The 24,473-nt window shown below is 36.9% G+C and overlaps 1 protein-coding gene across 2 annotated transcripts in view; it reads right to left on the reverse strand.

Moving 5' to 3' along the window:
- SOX5 (SRY-box 5) overlaps positions 1 to 24,473 on the reverse strand; it is a 1,043,232-nt gene that overhangs the window by 488,857 nt on the left and 529,902 nt on the right. The gene's annotated exons all lie outside the window — the stretch shown is intronic.

Below are 24,473 nucleotides of genomic sequence, written 5' to 3' on the forward strand. Positions count from 1 at the left end.
ACAAAGCACAGCTGTTCTAGATGGCTAGGTGAGTGATAAACACAGAATCAATTTGGGTTGGTATCTTCTTCCCATTTGCAAATAAGACGAGAGAGATGGGTAATACCATTTGAAGAGAAGTGTCTATTAGTCTATTAGTGTAGAAGAACCTGAGAACCCTTCGTGACTTGTAGTTTTTATGAAAAAGATTTACTTTCCTTTTATTAGCAATGGATTTCAGAAACAGAACTGATGAGGACACACCCATGGGTATGAAGCACGGATTCCACAGGGCATTTTAAAATAAGCTAGTTGCTCTTATTTCATCAATGCATTCTATGACTGGAAAGCTCAGATAAGCCAACGTTCCTCTCTTAGAGTCTCCTTTAACTGTATGTCATCACATATAACCTTTCCGGGTAACTACTCGTTATGCATGATGGCATACCAACCTGTGAGAACATGATGGGGAAAGCATTATGCTCATCAGAGGCTGTGGGTTTAGCCAACATGCCTAAAGAAGCCCTGAGATTTCTGAGCCTTTTAAAGCCTCTTTCAGTTCCTGCTCCATCCTCAGCCCTTTCTCTGGTGACTATGTAAAAGGCAGCAAACAATCTGGCAGCACCACCCATGTCTGAGTGAAGTAAATGGCCACCCTTCTAAAGACTTAAAAGTTTGATGTACAACAAATGCAACTGGAATTGAGTAGTTAATAAGCCTCGATCTTGGGTAGATTCAATAGGTTTGTTTCATCCATTGAAAGGTCAACTCATACCTCAAACATTGTGTGTTACAATAAAATGGTAGGTTTTGGGAAAGTCACTTGGAGAAAACAAAAGTAGAAAAGTCTAAGTTAAGTTGCATAGACAAAACCTGGACCCATAAGTAGCTTCTTACAATCACTGATTATTTAGTATGAAATTTTAAATGACTCCTTAAATTCACAATCTGGGGGCCTTGTTCCTAATATAGACTACAGCGTGTTGAGAAGCACAGTATATTATTTCATTAAGTGCTTTTTGGGAGAAGGGGATTTAGAGGTAAAACTGCTGGCTTTGTGTGGCAAGGTCATGACCTTTGACAACTTTGGAGCTTATCTCTTTCATGTTCTCACTCACCAGAGACCCCTAACTTGTAGAGGAATCAAGCACATAAGCCTGGGCTAGGCAGATTTCATCATTGCTGTGGAGCTAGGTTCTCTCTTTCCCTCTCTCTCTCTTTCTCTTTCTGTCTCTCTCTCTCTCTCTTTCTCTCTCTCCCTTTTTTCCCCCTCTAAACAAAACAGATCTGAACTGAGCCAAGGAAACAAAAATGTATTGTTCCTCGCAGATGGAAGCGAGTGTCGCCTAGGTAACCAGATTAATCTCCTTTTTCTCTCCCTTCCTCTCTTGTAGTGCGGTAATCGGTGGGCTCTTTTCACAAAAAAGCCAGCCTCAAAGCTGGGGCTCTAACTAGGTTCCTAATTAGCTGCAATTTACAATGAAGACAACATGATGAGATAATAGAAATTTGCAAAATAATGACATACCTCAGCAAAATATTCCTCCTCCTAAGAACCATTTTTATACAAAAACAATAAAGAGGGCCCTTCTAAAGCAAAGCTGGAAAATGGTGGTGTATTATGTGACACAGAACATTATTGTTCGCCTCTTGTTCCCCCAATCAACAGCTTATTGTTTGGCATCTTAAATAAAAATGACTCAAATACAGGCCACATAATGATCTCCATTGCGCTAATACACTGTATATACTGAGTAGTCAAAAATGTACGGGAGCCAATGCCAGTGGGGCTGATAAAGTAGCAGGGCCCAGGAAGGTAATTTACAATACAATGCAATAAGCATTATTACTGTTCTTAATCACACGTATCTTTCTGATTCCTGTCAGGATGCAACTCTGACATCAAAAAAGGGCACCCAAAAGGAGGACAGCTAGTTAATGAAATATGATGGATCACATTTGTTTTCATGTGGTGGTTAGCTCAAATGAAGCAGCCTCCAGACTGTTAGCCAACAGTATTCTCTTGTGTGACATCAAAGACTACCATTCAATGGGGGCAGAAAAAAAAATCACAGTAAGACAGCACAGAGGGAGGAGCTCCTAGGAACTGAAAGAACCATTAATAGTAATCTCTACCTTATGTCCAAAAGAACAGAGCATGAGGAAGAAAGGCCAAGGCCAACCAGTCAGTGATTTCACAATGAGGATCATCAGCACCTATGCTGATTTCGCGAGAATGGTGCAGCTAACATGCGGTGGACGAGATTTCACATTTTGCTACACAGGAGCCATTTGTCACTAGTGACAGGAGGTACATACCCTCGTGCCTTGTCTGAATCAAGATTACAGCACCCTATGAAACATGGAATCCAAATAATAAAACAGAATCCAATGCCATGTTTTGCATCAACAAGAATCATTCATAAATGGCAACAGATTGTCTAACCAATCAGGGAAAAAAAAACAACCATACACAAAAAGTAAGTCCACATTTGCTTATGGACGAGTAATTGTGAGGAGTACAGCTGCACATACTTGAGAACTAATGGTCCCTGGACTTCCCCATAAATAACTACTGACTAAAAACCAATTGGCCAGGGACAGAAAAAGCATTAACCCCTTGGTCATTTGGCCCTCAGCAACAACAAGACAACTAGATCCCCTCACAGAGTAATTAAAAGGTAACAAGTAGGACAGATTAGAGAAGGTGCCAAATGGGCTCTAATGACTTTGGAGGAAAAATTGTTGTATTTGGTAATAACATTTGCAGAAACGCAAAAAAAAGGGAGACCATCTGGGTATATCACAACCCCAAAGAGTTTGGCATCTGCCTTTTGGAAATGTGGCCATAATATATTGACTTGCATAGGACCATCAACCTTTTACAAAGTCTTTTTTTTTTTTTTTTTTAAATTGAATCTCAGTCAACAGAGAAAGAGAGCAAAACGCTGTGACACTGCGCTGAAAACCAAAGATTGGTGATCATAGTTATCTGGGTTTCTGCTTCTAGATTTTCCATAGATTTGATGTTTACTGTAAAATGAGACCTACTCACCAAAACCACTTTACTTTTCAGTTTTATGTAAAACTTACAAGAAATGTTCTTATCCAAAGAATTCACTGAGTGACTCAATATAATATTTTTGGTGGAAATAATGAAAAAGAATGTGTTAAACTATTAACTGACTGTATACAGTGTTGGGACCAGAATGTTTGTGAGGCATTATCAAGACTCTAGTGGCCCCATTTAACAACTCTTTAAACTATCAATAATTGTGTTTGTCTTTTAAAATTGTTTGAGGAATTAATAAGGCAAAGGCACCAATGCATATAAGGTCCTCTTTATCCCTGTGCATTTCTTTTTCAGAAGCTCCCATCCTGACTCAATCCAACAACCTGTCTCTTCTGCACATCCAACCTGAGGTAGCTGAACTCAGCTGGAGAAAATCATGCAACAGGTTAGGCGTGGTGGGTCATGCCTGTAATTCCAGCACTTTGGGAGGCTGAGGGAGGCGGATCACTTGAGGCCAGAAGTTCGAGACCAGCCTGGCCAACACGGTGAAACCCCATCTCTATTAAAAATGCAAAAAAAATTTATCAGGGCGTGGTGGTGCACGCCTGTAATCCCAGCTACTTGGGAGACTGAGGCAGGAGAATCACTTGAACACAGGAGGTGGAGGTTGCAGTAAGCCAAGATCGTGCCACTGCACTCCAACCTGACACTCAGTGAAGAGTGAGACTCTATCTCAAATAATAATAATAATAATAATAATAATAATAATAATAATAAAAAGAAAAGAAAAAAATGCAACTCCACAGACCAGGGCCACTACCCCAGGCAGACCTGTGCTCTTAACCCTATTCAAGAATCTTCTCAGTTGTCCTTTCACACCTCCTTTCACTCATTTTCACAGCCATCTCCAACCTTCACTATTTTCTTCACTTCTCTATCACCATCATTTTCAGATGACCTCACTTCCCATAGAGATGTACTACCTGCCTCGTCCACACACACATCACTTTCTGCAACCCTCCTTAAAACATCTCTGCCGGAAAGATGCATTATCAGAGGACTAGGCATCTTTCCCTCTGTTTGAGGTTAACCCCCACTCATGATTGGGATCCACTCTGCTCACATTAGCTCAGGATCTTGCTCCATCAGTTTTTCCCAAACCTTCTTTTGTCTTCTGTTCTACCAGCTTATTCTCCTTAACCAATATACACATGCACAAATCAGTCTTATCCTCTTAAATCCTTCCTTCACACCTCCATCTTCCTTTATCTGCCCCCACATCACCTGCTTTCCCAGAGATTCTTCTTTTCAGCCCAGCCTCCCTGATCGTGTCCACTTCACAGCCTCTTCTAAAAGATTCTAAAAGTGAAAATTAGAATTTAAAATATGGACTAAAATACCTTCTCCCTTGCAGTTTGTTGTTGTTTTATCATTTGCTTAGCATTTTTTAACCTGTATTTTTCTATGTATTTATCCATAAACAGCTGAAAATATTTTAGGAAAGAAAAACATAATATTCAACATATCTGATGCATTGGTTTCAAAGTCCTAATTGTGATGAAATTATTAGAATTACAGAAAATCAGGCTTGGAAGGAATCTTAATTTTGCATAAGTTGGAAATGAGACTTCAACACTTTAGGTCATATTTACAAGAGCAGAGGTGGCCGGGTGCAGTGGCTCATACCTGTAATCCCAGTACTTTGGGAGGCCGAGGCGTGCGGATCACCTGAGGTCAGGAGTTCAAGACCACCCTGACCAACATGGCAAAACCCTACTAAAAATACAAAATACAAAAATTAGCTGGGCATGGTGACATGTGTCTGTAATCCCAGTTTCTCAGGAGACTGAGGCAGGAGAATCTCTTGAACCTGGGAGGTGGAGGTTGCAGTTAGCTGAGATCTCACCCATTGCACTCCAGCCTTGGTGACAGAGAAAGACTGTCTCAAAAAAAAAAAAAAAAACAGAGCTATAATCTGGCATGAGGTCCCCTGACTCCCAGTTCAATGTCCTTTCCTCTAGAAATTGATTTATATTCCCTAAAATACTCCCCTTCACACAGAATTCTTTTTCAAAAATTAGCAAACACAATACTACATTGATCAATTTAACATATAATCCTGCATTTTTTTGAGACAGGGTCTCACTGTGTAACCCAAGCTGAAGTGCAGTGGCACTATCACGGCTCACTACAGCCTCAACCTTCTGGGCACTAGCAACTGTCCCCCTCCACCACCTGGTAGCTGAGACTACAGCTACATGCCACCATGCCCATCTAATTTTTAGAAAAAAAAATATGTTGTACAGATGAGGTCTCACTAAGTTGCCCAGGCTGGTCTCGCGTGCCACCGTGCCCATCTAATTTTTAGAAAAAAAATATGTTGTAGAGATGAGGCCTCACTATGTTGCCCCGGCTGGTCTCGAACTCCTGAACTCAAGCCATCCTCCTGCCTTGGCCTCCCAAAGTGCTAGGATTACAGGCATGAGCCACCTTGCCCAACTATAATGCATTTAAATAAAAATGCTTTCCAGCCTTTAATTCTTTAGATAATATACAGACATCTCTACCCAAGGGAGGCCTACTAATTTTCATAGATCCAAAACAGAACTAGAAAAATAAATTGCCAAATCTGCGATTGGAAATGAATTACAGATATATAGAATTATAGTTTTAAAGATGAAAGGAACCATAGAGATCCTCTGGGCCAACGTCCTGTTATTTGTTTGTTGTTTGTTTATTCTGAGGCCTGAGTCTCAGAAAGGAAATGGTCATAGAGCAAGTGAACAGCTATGTTTATTTCACACTGCATCTTTGTGTAAAGCTTAAAATATATAGTGATGAAGAGTCAATTTCTCCGAGGTTAGTCAGACACTTGGAGGTGGGAGTAAGTTACCTGTGGGGTTGTACAACAATCCTCACAAGCTCACTGCAACTGCGGTTAATTGAATGTGCCCAGTGTCTCAGAGTTGATTTACTACTCTAAGAAGCCACTTTCTTCCAGGGAAAGGCTTAATAACTTGGTGAACTGAAGCTCCATTTTACTTAACATCATTTGATCTAGATCTGTAAATTATATTTCCCTCTTAAACTACGAGAAGCAGTTGAGGGAATGGAGGCAATTAATTACTTTTACCAAAGGGGAAAAAGTTATTACTAAAACCTCACGTGGATGCATCCTGGTTCCACACTGTGTGCCAAAGCAAGTTTGGTGAAGCTAAACTATAATTAGGCCCTTTTAGTAATTAAATCCCTTTGAACAAAGTAAAAGAACCACGTGATACTGAATTCTGGAAAATGTAAGTCACATTAGAGTCATTTTTAAACTGATTTACTCCTACAACATCTTGATGAATCAATGTTGAGCAGTCCTTACGTATATCAAAGGCACCAAACTCTATACAACATGTAGATAACTAAGGGTCAAAGTTCTTTGACTTGGGCCTCAACATTAACCAACCCCCGATGGCCCATGATGATGTAGTTCAAATCAATAACTGAAATTATGACTCGAGTAATCCCTTTGATCATTACACCTGAGGTTACTAACACAAACCTGGGTTTCTCTCCACCCTCTTCCAAAGTCAAGACAAGTAAAAACAGACAAAAGAAACTCTCCCAGTTCAGAATTAACAATGTTCAGGCAGTGCTCTTTACTTAAAGGAAGAAAACAATTAAGTGAAACCTTGAAGTAATCTCATTCTGCCTGTTTAGCCTCTTCATCCCTCAATGTGTGGTTAGCAAGTGTGGCAATCAGGGCTAAGGCCTGCTATCATTCGGCCTTAATTAAAAAAGACACAAGCAGCGGAGCTGTGAATTAGAAATGTAGCTATGCACTACCCCTGATTAATTCGAGGCTCATGTTGGATTAATAACTCCAAACAAAGAACAAAAGGAAATTGTTATGCGAATTGCAGCCCTCCCAGGCCAGACAAAGGTCAAATCACAGGATTTCAATTTCATCCGGAGTCGCTTAATCAACTCCCTCGGAAGGAAGACCATATGTAGTTCTGAAAGCTACCCATTGTAGTCCTCTTGTCACTGGACCTGAGAGACGGCACAGTCATCCTCTCAAACGATTCTCAATCGCTTCTCTTCTTTCCCCTTTAATATGACAAAAACATCATTATTACCAGTGATTAAAGAAACAAGAGATCTGCCCTGCAGAAACCATCCCAACAACTGCTGGTTTATGGAGTGAGTTGGACACTGTTGGCACAAAGCCTACAGACTTTGCTCCTTTTCCTGAGAAAGGTCTTCACCAGCAGCGACAGAGTCACAACCACCACAGAAGCGAGTGACATCATTGGCAGGGCATTGGGAAGGTTTTGTCACTCCACTACATTTACTGAGAGATGACGATAATAACTCTGCCTATTAAACACAAATGAAGTGCCTGGAAGGTACAGTCCAGGAGATTTCAGAAGGTATCAGAAGACAGAGCTCTCTCCTATGGCTGAGTAGAAGCTCTGCATGAGATGGGAACAGAGGAGACCTGAAGGGCAATGACAACCACACACCCCTACCCCAGCAGTTCTAGTTTCACCCACATTTGGGGTTTTCTTCTCTTGGAGACTGCACTAAGGTCTAATGTAGGCTGAGAATGGCTGACTCTCATTAGCAAGAAGGGATTAAGTGGTTTGAAGATGTGATGACTTACACTACAGCATTAACACTTCTCACCCTGTCAACACCAACGAGCTATTAATGGTAAACTCTCAGGACCATTACAACCTTGTCCTGTATAATCAAGACCCAGCGTTCCTCAAATGAAATTCTAGCAAACTAGATGGTTCTTTCAAATGACAAAATAATAATCTTCAGAGATTTTAATATGAGAATTCCAAGAAAGCCCTTTGGCCTAATGGAATCAGCACCAGTATCTTATGATAATGATGGCAAATGTGATCCTTCTATGAAGTGATTCACTGGGGTGATTCACGGGAGTGCTTAATGAAATACACTTTGTCAGAGAGGGGCTCATCATCACAGATTGTCAGAATTTGTATCATCCAATGTGATGTGGCAGAATTCTCAGCCTCTGCCTTCTTCAAGGAATGCAATAATAGTTGTCACCTTCATGTATTCTACACTTAGTCATTTGGGGAATTCATTTATTCCTCTGAATTCCTAGTGCTTTGGCGGGACTTCTCTTATTGAACATATTATTTTCTTATGTATATCATGTTATTCATTCACTTCTTTATCTCTTATTCATTGAACAAATATTTATTGAGTGCCCACTATGTGTCAGGCACTACACTAGGCACTGGAGATAAAAGGTTATCTAATAGTAGACAACATTCTTGCTGACACGGTCTTTACAGTTCAGTCAGTGAGACAGATCATAAACAAATGCAAAGTCATAATATGCCACGTGTTATTTAGGAGAATACATGATAGCATAGGTTTTAACCTATTAAGGCTGTGAGAAATTTCCCTGAGGAAGTGACACTTTTTTCTCAGATATAAAGTAAGAGTATAAGTTGAACTTGATGAAAAGAGAGACAACAGAGGCAGAGCCTCTTGTCTGAGGGAGCATGACAAGTGGATTAGTGTGAAAGGGACATGTGTCTAGAACTTAGGTGGCAAGGCAGAGAGCAGAGCAAGATTAGTCTAAAGAGGTAGCACCCTAGAACAAAATAGCAGCCTTGTAGGCCATGTTAAGAATGCTGGTGTCATCCTGAATACAGGAGGAAACATCTAAAATACTGTAAGTGGAAGTAGTCAAGATACAATCAGAACTGTGTAGCCATTGTAATTTGCCTACCATTCTACAAAATCTCTAGTAGTTAAAAACAGTTCACTGGTGTCCCTTCCCAGTGCCAAGCACAATGCTTTGCACAACAGAGTGGCATCTTGCTCCCAAGGATTGGCAGGGCTGATTCAGTTTTATATTATTGCTCCATACACGTCGCCATGCCTAAGCCATAAGCATGGTTGAAGAGGATGGTCCTCTTAGCAAGAGGAGAACCATTCCTTAATTTAATTTTCCACTAAATTAAACTGAAAAGCATTTTAGTATACTGCTTGAATGGTGAATACACCAATGAATGAATAAATGGCTTTAATACTACACTGGAAAATGGCATTTGCAATCACTGAGGACATTAGCGCCCCCAACAAACTTCTGACCATTGGTAAAAAAAACTGGTATGCTTTGCTCCTTAAAATTGTATTGCTATTGTTTGGGTTGGATGACTTCTCAAGGTAAAATGATAATCTCTACCTCCCGAGATATTCAAAAGTGTAATGGCAGTGCTTTTTCCAAATCAACCCCATATCTGAAACATAAAGTCTGCTATTTCAATTTAATGGCTATCAAAAAAGTTACACATTTATCTGTGAATCATAATTCCCAGGGAGCATTTATGCAAGCCATGTTCGTTATGTGACATACAACGATCAAATAATGAGCACATTCACGAAGCACATTCAGATGTTTGTTACACATGATAGAACAGCTGCATCAACAGAGCTTTCTGAGGATTATTCTTCAAGTTTCTTCTTAAAGCCACTTCATTTCCTTTCCAAAAACCAGTATTACTTGATCTGCATATTTAAGACAAACCTCAGAAATTGGATGAATGTTAAATTTTTCATATTAGTTTGAAACCCAGAGAAGCTGTCCAAATCCCAGTTATAAAATGTATAATTATCTTGTAGACAGTTTAAGTCTTACAGTGTCTGATTGGAGAAGGAAAATTTATCTCAATACAGAACTTATTGACTCTTTTAGATAGTTTGTAAACATTACTTCAAAATACACTCAACAAAATAAGTGATCAACTTAATTGCTAAATCTCATTGTTCCTTTTACTGAGTTTTGACATTGGCACAGGTAGTGGTAAATTAGGGGTCATCTAAACATGTATTTTTAGAGTTGACATGGAGGAATGATAAAAGTGATTCCCCATTAATTGATCAATTAAATGTCATAAACTCAGCTACATATACATTTATTTGTCTATTCTATTTATCTTTTAAAAACTGAGCCATGTGCTGCAGGTATCTGTTTATTAATTCATTCATTATTTACTGCATGATTGCTAGGTACTGTGACTATAGCAGTCAACAAAATAAACATAATCCCTGCCCTCAGGATGCTTTCATTATCTCTTGGACATGTGAGGAAAATGTAGTCAATTATCTTTACATGTCCTGTTATCATATGTAAAGTGGTAGACCCATGCTTTTGAAATCCAGAGTCTCAGATTTTAAGTATGCTGTTATTTTTTTCTTAATATAGTGTAACGCAATAAGCATTTAGCCAGGCAGTCTCATGTTAGAAATTAATTTAGGCTAAGATAGGTTATTTTGAGGAGATTATTTAATAAGTTATTAAAATACAAAGAAGCAAATTATTGCTCAGTATTTTGGAATATAATGAAAAATGGAATACAATGGTCAAAAGCAGTTAATTTTACTTTCCAGGACAGCAGACTTCTATTTTACACGCTGTAAAGGTCTACTGTGTTTTAACTACAAAATAATTTCTTTTGATTTCTTGTAAAGTGTATTTCATTCACCCAATCAAAACATCAAGTGAATTTTATATTAAGACAATGAAAGCATACAGTCTGTTATTTCCATCTACATTGCACTGTATCACATTAACTGAAAACAATTTTTATAGCAATACAAATCAACTCAGATTTAACCTCCCAAATAACTGCTATGTGACAGCTATAAAAAGTAAGTAGTATAGCTTAAAAATAACTACCAGAATTCAGAAAATACGGGAATTCTTAGGCATTTGCTCAAGATGAATATTTTGCTTCAAAACAAGTTGAGCTGACTAAAACTGACTACATTTCAGACATTTCTAAATATGTGTAATAATTTTCAAACACTAATTCCAAATCATTGTATTCACAAACGCTCTCAAGGTAACAAGTAGAAATCTATACTGTGTTAGCATTGGACAGAACACATTAACAAGGACTACAACCTTTAATCTCCATAACATACCGAATCTGTAACTCTGAGTACTCAGAATTTTATTTCTGATTATGAAAAAATTATAAAGCTTGAGTATAAACACTTAGATTTTCACTGAGCCAAGTAGAGTAAGACTGATAATTCATATCAAACTTCTTTACCCTATAGGAATTCCAGAGGTGATTTCTCTGAACAAGATAACGTATATGCATATAAAAAGTGACTATTAAAATAAGTGGTGACCTGAGTTCTATAATTAAACATTTACTAAAATCCTATCTTTTACTAAATTTTAAATTTGCAATGACTTGAGAAAAAACTAATAACGATGTAAGGAAACCTGTAGAAAATCCTTCGAAACTGACGATGCTATTTTTAATGTATAAAATATAAAAAAGAAAAGAAAAAAGAAAACAGAAAGTTCCCTAATGATGGGATGAGAGCAAAGTTGAGGAGGATGGGCCTTTGTATTGAAGGATAACGTGAGAGTGAGAAATGGAAAGATGGAAATACACAGATTGTAATCCAAAGCGGAGGCCACAAGAAATCTGAGACCCTGGTAAACACGACGTGTGTTTAAGGAAAAAGTAACGTATTTCTCTAAACTCATGCAAAAGGTTTGAAGGTTACATAAACACTGAAAAGAATCCAGTCTAGAGTGAAAGAATTGAAAGTTACTACCTCAACTCTAGTTCTCTTGCTTAAACATCTCCATTTCTACTTTTTAACATAATAAATTTGCTAGCAGTTTTCCCAAAGAAAATATTATTTTAGATACGGAGAACAGTGACTCTCTGTCTGGTCTTTTAATATTCACAGAAGAATGGCTCCTTCTTAGGCTGCAAAGACTCTCTACCCCTATCTAGTGGTACCTAATGCTTATTACAGGGAAGAGTAAAATATTTATCTCAAATTCCAAAATTAGCTGACAGCTGATAAACAAGTGGGCAATGTCAAAATGCCAATAAAACTTTCAAAGTAATTCACAAATGAAATAGCACACTTAAAAATACAAATGACTGCAATTACTGAAAAAATTCCACAGAATAAAAATACTCATTTGTGACCATCCAATGTTCCTCTTACATGAATCAGAAGAGTGAACTGGATCTCACCAAGGTGAATATTAAGATTAGTTGGAAAAGAATAATAAACACAGGAACTCTGTAAGCTTCACAATTAGCTCCTGATTACAAGATGTGCTTTCTAATCCATAACCCTACAACAGATTAGATTGCTGGATTTAAAAAATACTCTTAGACTCTGAACAACCTAATATGGCTCAACTTCTATTTGAATGACGAGACTTAACATAGCTCCACTCTTAAAAGGTAGTAAGAAGAAAACAAACTATCTCATGATATTTAAAGTAAACACAGTGAAGAAGGAAGCAAAGGAAAACTAAATTTGGCAGTTTGGCTCTTTTGCTTCCTAAAGGAAATGATTTTGATGGGGTAACCATGGGAGTGAAGGTTACAGTGATCCTTACTTCCTGGACTACAGAAGCTGACATAACCCTAACATGGATATTTCTCCAACTCTGTATTATTCTGAGTATAAAAGATTTATTATCTCAGAAGAGATATCCAAGAACTTCTTTAAAAAATTCACTGATTATAATTTAATAGCGGCTGAGAAAATCCCATTGGTACTGTGGATAGAACTGGTGAGGCCTTGACCATAGAGAAGATGTTGACCGCGGCTACGAATGTTAAATTGTGGTCAGGTGCGGTGGCTCACATCTGTAATCCTAGCACTTTGGGAGGCCAAGGCAGGTGGATCACTTGAGTTCTGGAGTTTGAGACCAGCTTGGGCAACATGGCAAAATCCTGTCTCTATGGAAAAAAAAAAGTAAAAAAAAAAAAAAACAAAAAAAAATTTTTGCCAGGCGTGGTGACACACACCTGACCCTATTTAAAAAAAAAAAAAAAAAAAGTTAAATTGTATGCATAGAGTTATTTAAAGTTCTCCATAGCACATCTGCAACTGTTTTTTTTTGTTGTTTGTTTGTTTGTTTTTTGAGATGGAGTCTCGCTCTGTTGCCCAGGCTGGAGTGCAGCGACGCGATCTCAGCTCACTGCAAGCTCCGCCTCCCGGGTTCACGCTATTCTCCTGCCTCAGCCTCCTGAGTAGTTGGGAATACAGGCACCCGCCACCTTGCCCGGCTAATATTTTTGTAATTTTAGTAGAGACAGAGTTTCACTGTGTTAGCCAGGATGGTCTCAATCTCCTGACCTCGTGATCCACCCGTTTCGGCCTCCCAAAGTGCTGGGATTACAGGCGTGAGCCACCGCGCCTGGCGCAACTGTGTTAATATAAACTCATTCGCTCAGGAAAAGCGGAAGCCACTGAGGGAATTGTGCATTTCCATCATAGACTCACACCAGGCTCTGAGGACTTTGCCATGATCGTGAATATAAAATCTGAGACCACAGCAGCAATGAAGCATTTAAGAAAGATTTATAAACAGCTGAGCTTTTAAAGGTTAATTTTAAAGCCGGGAGTACCCAGAAAGCTTTGTATCATATTGTTATAGTCCCTTTGGCTAACATGGATTCTTCTCAAACTTGTTTCTGATTTATTACTCAGCCAATTCCAATCCACTAAAACTGATCATGTTGATAAAACAAATAGACACTATTTACATATCTCTTTCTTTTACTTAATTCCACAGCCTATCTGCAACTACAAAATATTCCTACTTCTTCAAAACACCCTCCGCCTTAGCTTCTGAGATTCTAGCCTCTTTAGCTAGACCCTTAAATTTTGAACTCCTCATGACTCACCCTAGGCCCTGTCCTTCATTTCTGTGTTAATTACTCCAATGACTTCTGGCACCATCTGTATTAAAAACAACACTCAAATCAGCTCTCCTAACTCTAGACTATCATATTCTACTGCCTTTCACATCTTCATTTGGATGGTTTGCAGGCACCTAATATTCATTCTCTCTCAGCTTCCTCAATGTTTTCCAAGTGACATTGCCATTCACTGAAACCCCAAAGCTAGAAACACAAGAATTATCCCCAACATGCAGTAAATGACTAGGTACTACCAATCCATCTTTGTAAATGTCTCTTAACTCTGATGCCATGGCCACACCACTTCACTTGGGGCAGAGGCATAGCAAGAGACAGAGTAGTGGGACAGTAACTCCCCCGCTACTTGCTGCCCCAAAGCTCTGTCCTTTCCTTGAAGGGTTATTCAAGTTGTCATCCGAATAACCTTTCAACTTACCATGTAAGATGGTAAGTTTGAAGACCAGATGAAAAGTAACAACGAGGGAGATGGGAAAGCAAAACCTGGACACTATGGAGGAGGCCCTCACATGTAAAATCTTTTGTCATGTGTCCACTCCTCCACCAATCAAAGTTACCATCCTGCCCTCAAGTCCATTTCCCAAATATTAGAGCTTGGCTCTGCCTTTAACTTGAGGTTGCCATAATCTTTTCTCTGGACCACTCAAGTGGGCTACACATCCATCCCCTGCCTCTAGTCCTGTTCCTCTCCAATCCATTCTGCATCCTACATCCAGTGTCATCTTTTGAAAATGCAAAACCAGTCACATCAAACTTTTCCCCTCACACCACAAGTCCACGAAAAACATCTTTAACAAGTTAACAGGGCCTTCTCCAATCGGGTTCCTCCTAACTGCATTGCTCATTGTGCTCCCTGCTACCCTGTATTCCTCATCTTGCAATTCCTGGATTTCATCATGCTTTCTCTCACTGCCAAGCTTTAGAAAATACTATTCTATGACTTATGTGGTTTAGGGTGCAGGGGGCAGGCAGAGGGGTTTCCCTGGCCACCTAGATTATGACACTTCCCTGTTATGCCTCTGTGCAGTCACAATGTCTGTAGCAGTCACCAACACTTTTGTGATTACAGTATGAACTTATAAGGTGACCATACTGTCTTCTAGTCTCAATGTCCTTGAGGGCAGGAGATCATAACTATCTCATTTAGTGCAAAACTCCCAGCACAGCACAGTGCCTGTCACATAGCAATGCCTTCTCAATATTGTTGGATGAATGAATTTGCTTGTTTCTTTATAATTTGGATTAATAGGAGCCATGGATCACAGTTTTAAAGTAGTAATATATCAAATATCTAAAACAGAGTTTCCTTTAAACTAAAATTTGGACAATAGAAAACCATGTATTGATTGGCCCATAAGGAGATGTGGCACCTTCCTTCTAGCTGCTTGAATTTGCATGCTACTAGGCTGGTATGATAAACAGACTAATTTAAAAATCAAATAACAGACTCTAAGAAGTTATAACAATCCCTGGATTAGTATAGGATGATAACTAAAGGATCTGCTATATTAAGTCATGACAATAAAAGTAAAATCCCTCCATCTTTTCCTGGATTACATTTAGAGCTCAAATCAGAGAGCCCTAAATGAATAATAATGAATGTATGCCTCTGTGAATGATTGAAGACTGAATCACATTTTAACTAGACAATATTTATAAGTCCCTTTGGATGACATAATTACAATTCAAACCATACACTAATTAGTAGCAAACATCTATTTAATATTATTTAGTGGGTTTAAAATATGTTTTGTTTCTGAAAACAGTAAGAGAGAGGACACTTTATGCAGAATACAAGAACGCTGAGGATTTAAGTCAACAAATAAGTTGGTGCTACTTAAAAACAAAACCAATTACACTTCAAAAATACATAACCAAACCAACTATATTTCAAAAATAAACAACCATATTTTATTTTTCTGATTAATAATAAGGACTAAATATACTCATATACAGGAGATACTGCAAAATTATTTTAAACATAGATTTTATCAATGATAATAATAGTCTTAACAGTAAATATACATTAGTTTCTATTGACTGTAGTTCCTTTTAAATTGGTGTATTTCCTCATCAGTTTTACACTGCAGTTAAATGTACCTTAATAGAATATTTACCAAGAGCCAAAACTTCTCCAACATTTTATTTATTTATTATTTATTTATTAGAGATAGGGTCTTATTCTGTCACTCAGGCCAAAGTACACTGGCATGATCATAGTTTACTGAAGCCCTGGACTCCTGAGCTCAAGCTGTTCTCCCACCTCAGCCTCCCAAGTAGCTAGGATTACAGATATGTAACACCACACCTGGCTGGTTTTTTTTAGTTTTTGTACAGATAAGACCTCCCTATGTTACCCAGGATGGTTTCAAACATCTGGACTCAAGCGATCCTTCCACTTCAGTCTCCCAAAGCACTAGGATTACATGCATAAACCACTGAGCCCAGCCCATTTTAATCTTTAGATATAACTCAGTTTTGCCCCAGTTTTGCCTGAAAGTGAATACTTGTTTAATTGGGTTACTAATTAAACTAATTAAATAAAAGCTACTCATAGCATTTATTTTTATTTTTCAGAAATGTTGATCATTGCCTTCTCATATTACTTATAAGTCCTTATGCTTTTTTAAGTTCATGAAAGAAGAAGGAATTAGGAAAGAAGCCATAACAAATTTCAAAATATACTAGTTTGAAGATGAAATTATTTTTTTAATAGGAGGACAGCCAACATTTAACATTTTGTTCGGTAAGGTATCTTTGGATAGTTATATGTAATGGAAGAGTAAAGAAATGTTAATATTGTAAATTAACCACATCTATGCAGCGCTTCATATGTGCCAGGCTCAGTTCTCACTGCTTCATGTGTATTAATGTCTTTCATTCTCATTGTGACCTTATGAGATAGGTGTTGTTTTCACCTTCATTTTACTGAAGATAATTTGAAGCACAGAGGATTAAGTCACTCAGTCACATAGTAAATAACGAAGGGGCCTGGGTTTGAATTGAGCCCATCTGGCTCTAGAAAGTATGCTCTTTGTGGGTATATTATGCCAACTCTGTAAAACACAAATAATACTATTTATTTTTTTGATAGTTCACTAATAAAAATACTCTCCTCTAACCTCAAATAGCCAAGTAAATCTACAGCAAAAAGAACATACTGAAAGCATCATACTACCTGACTTTAAAATATACTACAAAGTTATAGTAATCAAAATAGAATGATACTGGCATAAAAATAGACATGTAGACCAATGGGGCATCGTAGATGCCAGAAATGAATCCAGACATTTGCAGCCAACTGACTTTTGACAAAAGTGCCAAGAATACATAATGAGGAAAACATAATCTCTTCAATAAATAGCATTGGGGAAACTGCATATCCATGTGCAAAAGAAGGAAATTAGATCCTTATCTCACACTATATAGAAACTAAACTCAAAATAGAAGAAAGACTTAAATGTAAGATGCAAAACTGCAAACCTACTAGAAAAAAAAGCACAGGAAAAGTTCCATCACATTAGGCAACAAAAGCAAAAATAGACAAACGGGATTATATCAAACTAAAAAGCTTCTGCATAGCAAAGAAAACAATCAACAGAGTAAAGAGACAGCCTATGGAATGGGAGACAATATTTGCAAACCCTATATCTGATAAGTGGTTAATATTTAAATCAGATCAGGAACTAAAACAGCTCATAGCAACAAGACAAATCATCAAATTTAAAAAATAGCAAAGAACCTGAACAGACATTTCTTAAAAGAACACATGCAAATGGTCAATGAGTATATGACAAAGCACTCAACATCAGTAATCATCAGGGGAATGCAAATTAAAACTACAACGAGGTATCACCTCACACCTGTTAGAATGCTATTATGAAAAAGACAAAAGGTAACCAGTCTTGGCGAGGATGTGGAGAAAAGGAACCCCTGGTACACCGTTGGTGGGGATGTATATTAGAACAGCCATTATGGAAAACATTATGGAGGTTTCAAAAAATTTAAAAAGTTAAAAATAGAACTATCATATGATCCAGCAATCCCACTACTAGCTATATATATACAAAGGAAAATAAATCAGTATATTAAAAAGATATCTACACTCTTATGTTTATTGTAGCATTATTCACAATAGCCAAGATATGGAGTCAACCTGTGTCCAATGATAGATGAATGGATAAAGAAAATGTGGTACATCTACATAATGGACTATTATTTGACCATAAAAAAAAGAAAATCCTATCATTTTGCAACAACATAAATGGACCTGGAGGAGCTAGGCCCAGAAAGACAAATACTGTATGACCTAATTTACATGTGAAATCACAAAAAGTTGATCTGACAGAAGTAGAAAGTAGAATGGTGGTTACCAGGAGCTGCAGAGGTGGATGAAGGAGGTTGGGAAGTTGATGGTCAAAAAGTATAGTTTAAAAATTCTCCTGATTCGAATCCTATGTACACTAGTGTCTAACTTACAAGTTAGTAGTCATCTTAAGTCATTTATAAATTTTAATTTAGCACTCTGTGTTAACCCATAAAAATGTTATATAATGCCCTATTTTTACACATCCTGAAGAATGAGAATCATTGGCATGCAGCATTAAAAAAAAAAAAAAAAAAAAAAAAAGACTCGGAGTAACTTAGTAATTGAGTATGCCTGGAGATAATGTAGGGAGAATGGCAAGAACTGAGGCAGGAGTCACATTATAAAGTTCTATGGTCCCAAATGCAATTTTGTAATTTTATCCATAAGAGAATGAAAATAGAAGAAAATTATTTTAAGCATAGGCGTGAGATAGTCAAACACATGTTTTACGAGGATTATAACAGAGAAAATTTGAATATAAACTGGAGGCCAGGTAGTTATTTAAAATGCTGTTGCTATTAGTAAGCAATGATGAAACCTAAGTTTAATTAGAGTGGGGAAGAGGAGAACTAAATAAAAATTAACACTTAAATAGTAAGTAGACTAGATTTGATAACTGATAACACTGAAACTGTTGGGGAGGAAATAACTATGGGCAAATTATAGTAACAGCTAATATATACAATGTTTTAACACTGTTTTGATTTTTAAACAAAAAATCCATAGGCAGCACAAGAACAATAACATAAGCCACGGTTTAAAAAAAATAGGTTTTATCATACACCACTCTTATCTTAAAATTCCATTAAAATCTTCATTTTAAAAGACCATCTAACTGAATTTGCTTCCTGAAAACATGAGTACCTTTTATAATTTCACCTATAATATAATCAGCCAACATTGATTAATAATATATTGTTAATAATATATTGTTATACTAAGGCTTGGATAGAAAATAACAAAAATTTATCATCAAATATATTTTACCTATTCAATGATTAAAATCTATAATTATAGATAACATTTCATAGCAAATTTTGTATGAAGAATTAATTTGGTTTTCTAGCATTTCCTGCTGTTAACTGTGGTAGCTACTTATAAATGACATTTAACATTAACTCTTTCATTCATTCATTCATTCATTCATTCAACCAGGCCATGCCAGGTAAGTACCAGGTGGGTAAAACTACTAAACACAATGGGAAATATAAGTGCAAGAGAAGTTATAGTTATTATCTGAAAGAAATTTAAAACTTAACTAAGGAAACTAAATGTAGGGACATCTCATTCTAACAGTAGCAACTAAACCTGTTAGTGAATAATATTTTATTTTCAATGAAATTACCTTCAAACTACACTCTCTTCTGCTGCTTATTAGGATTAAATATAGCAGGTTATATATTTCACACTTTGTAACACTTGGACTTTTTGTTGCCCTAAACTGGGATTTTCAAACTGGAAGTTGGATTTTGAATCTTGAACTACATTGTAAGTTTGTGCATAAGCACATTGGTAAGGAAGTCTACAGATTTAATCAAAATTTAAAATGGTTTCATGACTCCCCAAAAGGTTGAAATACCATGAGGTCATTTAGAAAGTAGGTAGGCGGCCGGGCGCGGTGGCTCAAGCCTGTAATCCCAGCACTTTGGGAGGCCGAGACGGGCGGATCACGAGGTCAGGAGATCGAGACCATCCTGGCTAACACGGTGAAACCCCGTCTCTACTAAAAAAATACAAAAAACTAGCCGGGCGAGGTGGTGGGCGCCTGTAGTCCCAGCTACTCGGGAGGCTGAGGCAGGAGAATGGCGTAAACCCGGGAGGCGGAGCTTGCAGTGAGCTGAGATCCGGCCACTGCACTCCAGCCTGGGCGACAGAGCGAGACTCCGTCTCAAAAAAAAAAAAAAAAAAAAAAAAAAAGAAAGTAGGTAGGCAAGTAGAAAATGAATCTGAATCATGTTTTTCCAAAGCCAGTTGAAGTAACTTATTTTAATTTGTTGTTATATATGTTTTCCAAATGACTTTACAATTTTGCAGAAAGAGGAATGAAAATAACAAAACCTCACCCCAAAAGTCACTGTCCTAAAATTGTAAGTTAAATACCTAGCCAGTCTTGAGATTTTCAGTTATAAAATTTAAAATTTTAACAAAATATTTATGTGTTACAATAAATTTTCAAGATTTTTCATGTCTAACTTTAAAAAGTGCTTTGAAACTCACAGGACCATTATAAAGTCATTAAAAAAAAAAAAAAGTATCAATCCAGGCTTTAAAAAATAAAGTTTCTATGCTTTTTGTGAAAATTCAGTTCCACATGTTATTTTTTAAAGTTACAATTTTCTGCAGCATCAAAAAGTTCCATTTTGAGGACCAGAAGTTTAATCCAGACAGAATGGTTCTCACCGGCCTTCTAAAGCAATCCACACCTACTGATGTAGGCTTACAGGTAAGTAAGAAGATGGTGATTAACACCTTCAGAAACAGTAGAAATCTTTGTGATTTTATTTAATCTCTGTTGAGCACAGTGAATATGAATGAATTCAAATTTCCAGAAAATCTGCCAGTAGGTAGAACAAATAAAATATTTAATCACAATGGTCTGGAATCAGTACTCATTACTGCTAATAGCACAGTTGTATAAAAGAAGGCACAATGCTACCTTATGTTAGCCTGACTCAGACAGGATTAGGAATAGCCAAAACCACAATATAGTTCCCTTTTTTGCTTGTTTTCAATGATGCTTAGTTGGGATTTGTCATCTGAAGATAGCGTTTTTTATAGGTCATAATAAGACCAGTCTATAATCAAAGTCTGTCAGTCCAGTCTATATTTTATAAGTCCAGTCTATAATTGAAGACACCAAATTTAGGACTGTCAGTCTCAGACTTTAGAGAAACATAACTGTTTTGATAATCCAGGTGATTTTAATTTTCTCCAGTGGAGAAAGTGAAACATCTCCAACAGATTGATTGTCACCAAGAGTTTTAATTTTTTGAAGAGGACAAAGAATTCCATTCAGCTTCCAGAGAATGAGTGAATGAGAAGGCATTTCATTTTCCAAAGCTCCCTTCTCTCTCATTTCTCTAACACAATACACTTGGAAACAAAAGACAGATTATTAACTTTTAAAATGAAGCTACTTGTTTCTCTCCCCTCTCTGGATGCCTGGCCCCTCCTCTCTCTTGCCTCTCGGCACATCTGGTAACCATGTGTGGCAGTGCTAATGAAGACTTTCCTGAGTGAGTTACAATTAGTTCCGACTGCCATGCAGCTTTCCTGGGCTGTACCAAAGTAAAACATGGGAATGGGGGCAAAGGAGAACCAATAACTATTTCACTTCTCAAAACTGAGTTCTCTTCTGCCCCTGGGACTCTCATCACCAATGCTCGGGACAATTTTTTTTTTTTTTTTTTTAAGATGTAAGCAAATACTTTCATAGTTTCCTCCAAATCAGTATTTTACCCAACTTGATTGAATGCAACAGGCAGGCAACAGTACTTCTATGATCCTCTTAACAATAAAGAATTGTTAAATAGATGCTATTCCCCCTTCATGGCCTACATATTATACTTACCTAACAATTTTATCTACTTTAATAGAATAAATTTGTGTGTTTGTGTGTTTTACTATTTGATGGATTAGAAGGAACTGCGGAAGCAAATGTACTGTATACAATTAGGCTGTCCTGAAAACGTACATTTTTGTTTACTCTAGGCCTCTTCCCCCTTCTCAATCAAGCTACTAATAGAGCTGTTTTAAGTTTCAACAAGGACCATATTAACTGCGGGTCTCCACATGAAACAGAATGCTAAACCCCAGAGTCTCCTGACAATGTAAGCTCAAAGTCTCCCAAATCCTGTTTCACATTTTTGTCTGAAATCATGGTAACTTCTTTGCAATGCTTTTTTCTGTACGTGGCAAATTATTAGTGCTCAATAGACAATATATGATGGCAGTGATGCCCTTTGTGAGCATATTTTAAGTGACATTGAGGGTAGAAAACTTGATATAGTTATTTTTGACAACTTGTATCTATGCCTTATGATTTTAATGGGATCTACTTTTTAATTTTACCAACTCTGGTCCTTTAATATGGATTTACTCGGTAAAAGCTAATCAATGATAACAACGACAGTTTACATTTCAGCCTGCCATGCATATTCTCTATATACACACAGTAGGCACATGAACCCCTAGAACAATTAAGAGTTACAAATAATCGTTTACAAATAAGAATTCAAAATCAGAAATAAAAGCTGGATTTCCTAACAGGTCACTTGAAGCTATAACAATGTATAAATCAAATCATCCCCAGAACAAAGAAAGATAGCAATCAAGAAACAACATAAAAGAAAGCTGTGGGAATGTTACTTCTTCTTTTGATAGAAACCAAAATGAAATGATATAACATCCAGGAATAGTGATCATAAAGAAAATGCAATCAGCATATTAGGTCAAAAAATAAATCACACTCCTTCAGCTCCTCTGGAACTTAAATGTAAATAGTTTCTTAATAAAATAAAGAAAAGCATCTCCCTCACTATATATAATTGAAAAATATTTCAAATTCATACAACTAAAATTTCTACAACTGTTTTCCCTGCTGCCTTCTCCCTCTCTCATTAAAAATGTGAATGATTTAACTGTACAGTACCAAATTCTCAGGCTAGAGAAAGTTTTACTCTGAGCTGGCAGCTGTTTGCATTCATATCTGGGTGACTATCCTTCCGAGTTGATCTCTGTCCCTTTCAGGAATGATCAAATTTATGATAAAAACAAAAATCCTCTGCAGATCTTTTGTAAGGTGTGTGGGTGTTTTTTCACACCAGGAGAAACCTAGAGAACAGGAAAATTATACAACACACACAGAAAATTTTTATAAAAGGCTTTAACTTAAGTGATAAAAATACTGAGATTCATCTACATTTCAAAATGCCAATATAATTGGCACCACTAACAATAAGTTAGTTAGCAACACAAATACTGTGATATAGAACGATGTGACTTTCAGTACTAATTTTTTCTTTATATTTATGAATAGGATGCTGACTTTACTAGCAATAATGGCAGTTAATGACAACCCAGTGAGCCATTGCCCAGTGCCTCCTGGGCCTTAGGAAGGGGGTAGCTCCATGTATAAATGATAATTAATGCCATTAAATATTCCAACACTATACTTACTTAACAGCTTTTGGCATTCAAATACTCAAATGTTTCTACAGTATCTTACAAAATAATTAGATACTGCGAAGGTATATAGCTTCATTTTCAAATCAAATACCTTGATTTTCAAGGTAACTGATATTTCTCTTTTTACGTTCACAAATCAGTTTTATATGTGGGCATTATATTTTTATTGAACTAAGTAATAAGCTGTGTAAGAATTCAATACACAGTAAGCCGTGCCCCTCACATAGTTGACATCAATTCTCAGTCCCTGAGTCACTAAGGTTTGCTCTGCACCTGATGCTGCTATGGCAAATCACACTGCTTCTAGATGTGATTCAAATGTACTTCTATAAACTGTGAACTCAGTGATTTATATAATGATCATAGCCCTACTCTCAATATTTCAGGAAGGCAGTAGGAGGTAAAACTAAGTAATACAATATTCACATATTGGATAACATCTTTAAAAGTTATTTAATGTTGGTAAACATATATAATAGGATCCGATTTCCTGACAATAAAGAATCCTTTTATTGTATGTACAGATGTTTAAATTAACACACACATTCCATTCTTATCTCTCTTAAATTCAGCAGGATAACTGTAAGTCTTTGCAAGGCATGTTATCAATGTAAAGGCAATAAAAAAGTCACTCTCTTGTGAATTACTATTTACAGTATTTCACAAGAATGGCATTCACACCCTCCAAATGAACAAGGTTGTCTCTTTAAATTGAAGGACACCACAGGCACTCTTCATCAGTTAGCATTAGCGATAGGGGGAGGGGGAGGGAGAAAATAAACCATTTTTCCATCATTTGAACTCTGCCTGACCCTTGCAGCATTCAAGTATGCTCTTAAGACAATTAAAATGAATAACATATATACACATACATAGAACAGATATACAGACAGCAAAAGATTGAATCCTATTAAGTAGATAGGTTGATAGGTAGACATTCACCACCTTGAAACCTATTTCTTGGAATTGTCATTGAGAGTACAAGAGTAACTCCCATTAAAAGATACTAAAAACATTCCACGATTTTAATCAATAATTATGTGAACCAAGGTATAGACTTGCTGTGAACCATCTATAGATAAAAGAGTTAAATGGATAAAAAATAATAAGAAAAAAGCCACCTGCCCATATAGTGACTTCAAATTTTTCCACATATGATTATGGTTGT

Source organism: Theropithecus gelada, chromosome 11, assembly GCF_003255815.1.
Source record: "Theropithecus gelada isolate Dixy chromosome 11, Tgel_1.0, whole genome shotgun sequence".
NCBI lineage: Eukaryota > Metazoa > Chordata > Mammalia > Primates > Cercopithecidae > Theropithecus > Theropithecus gelada.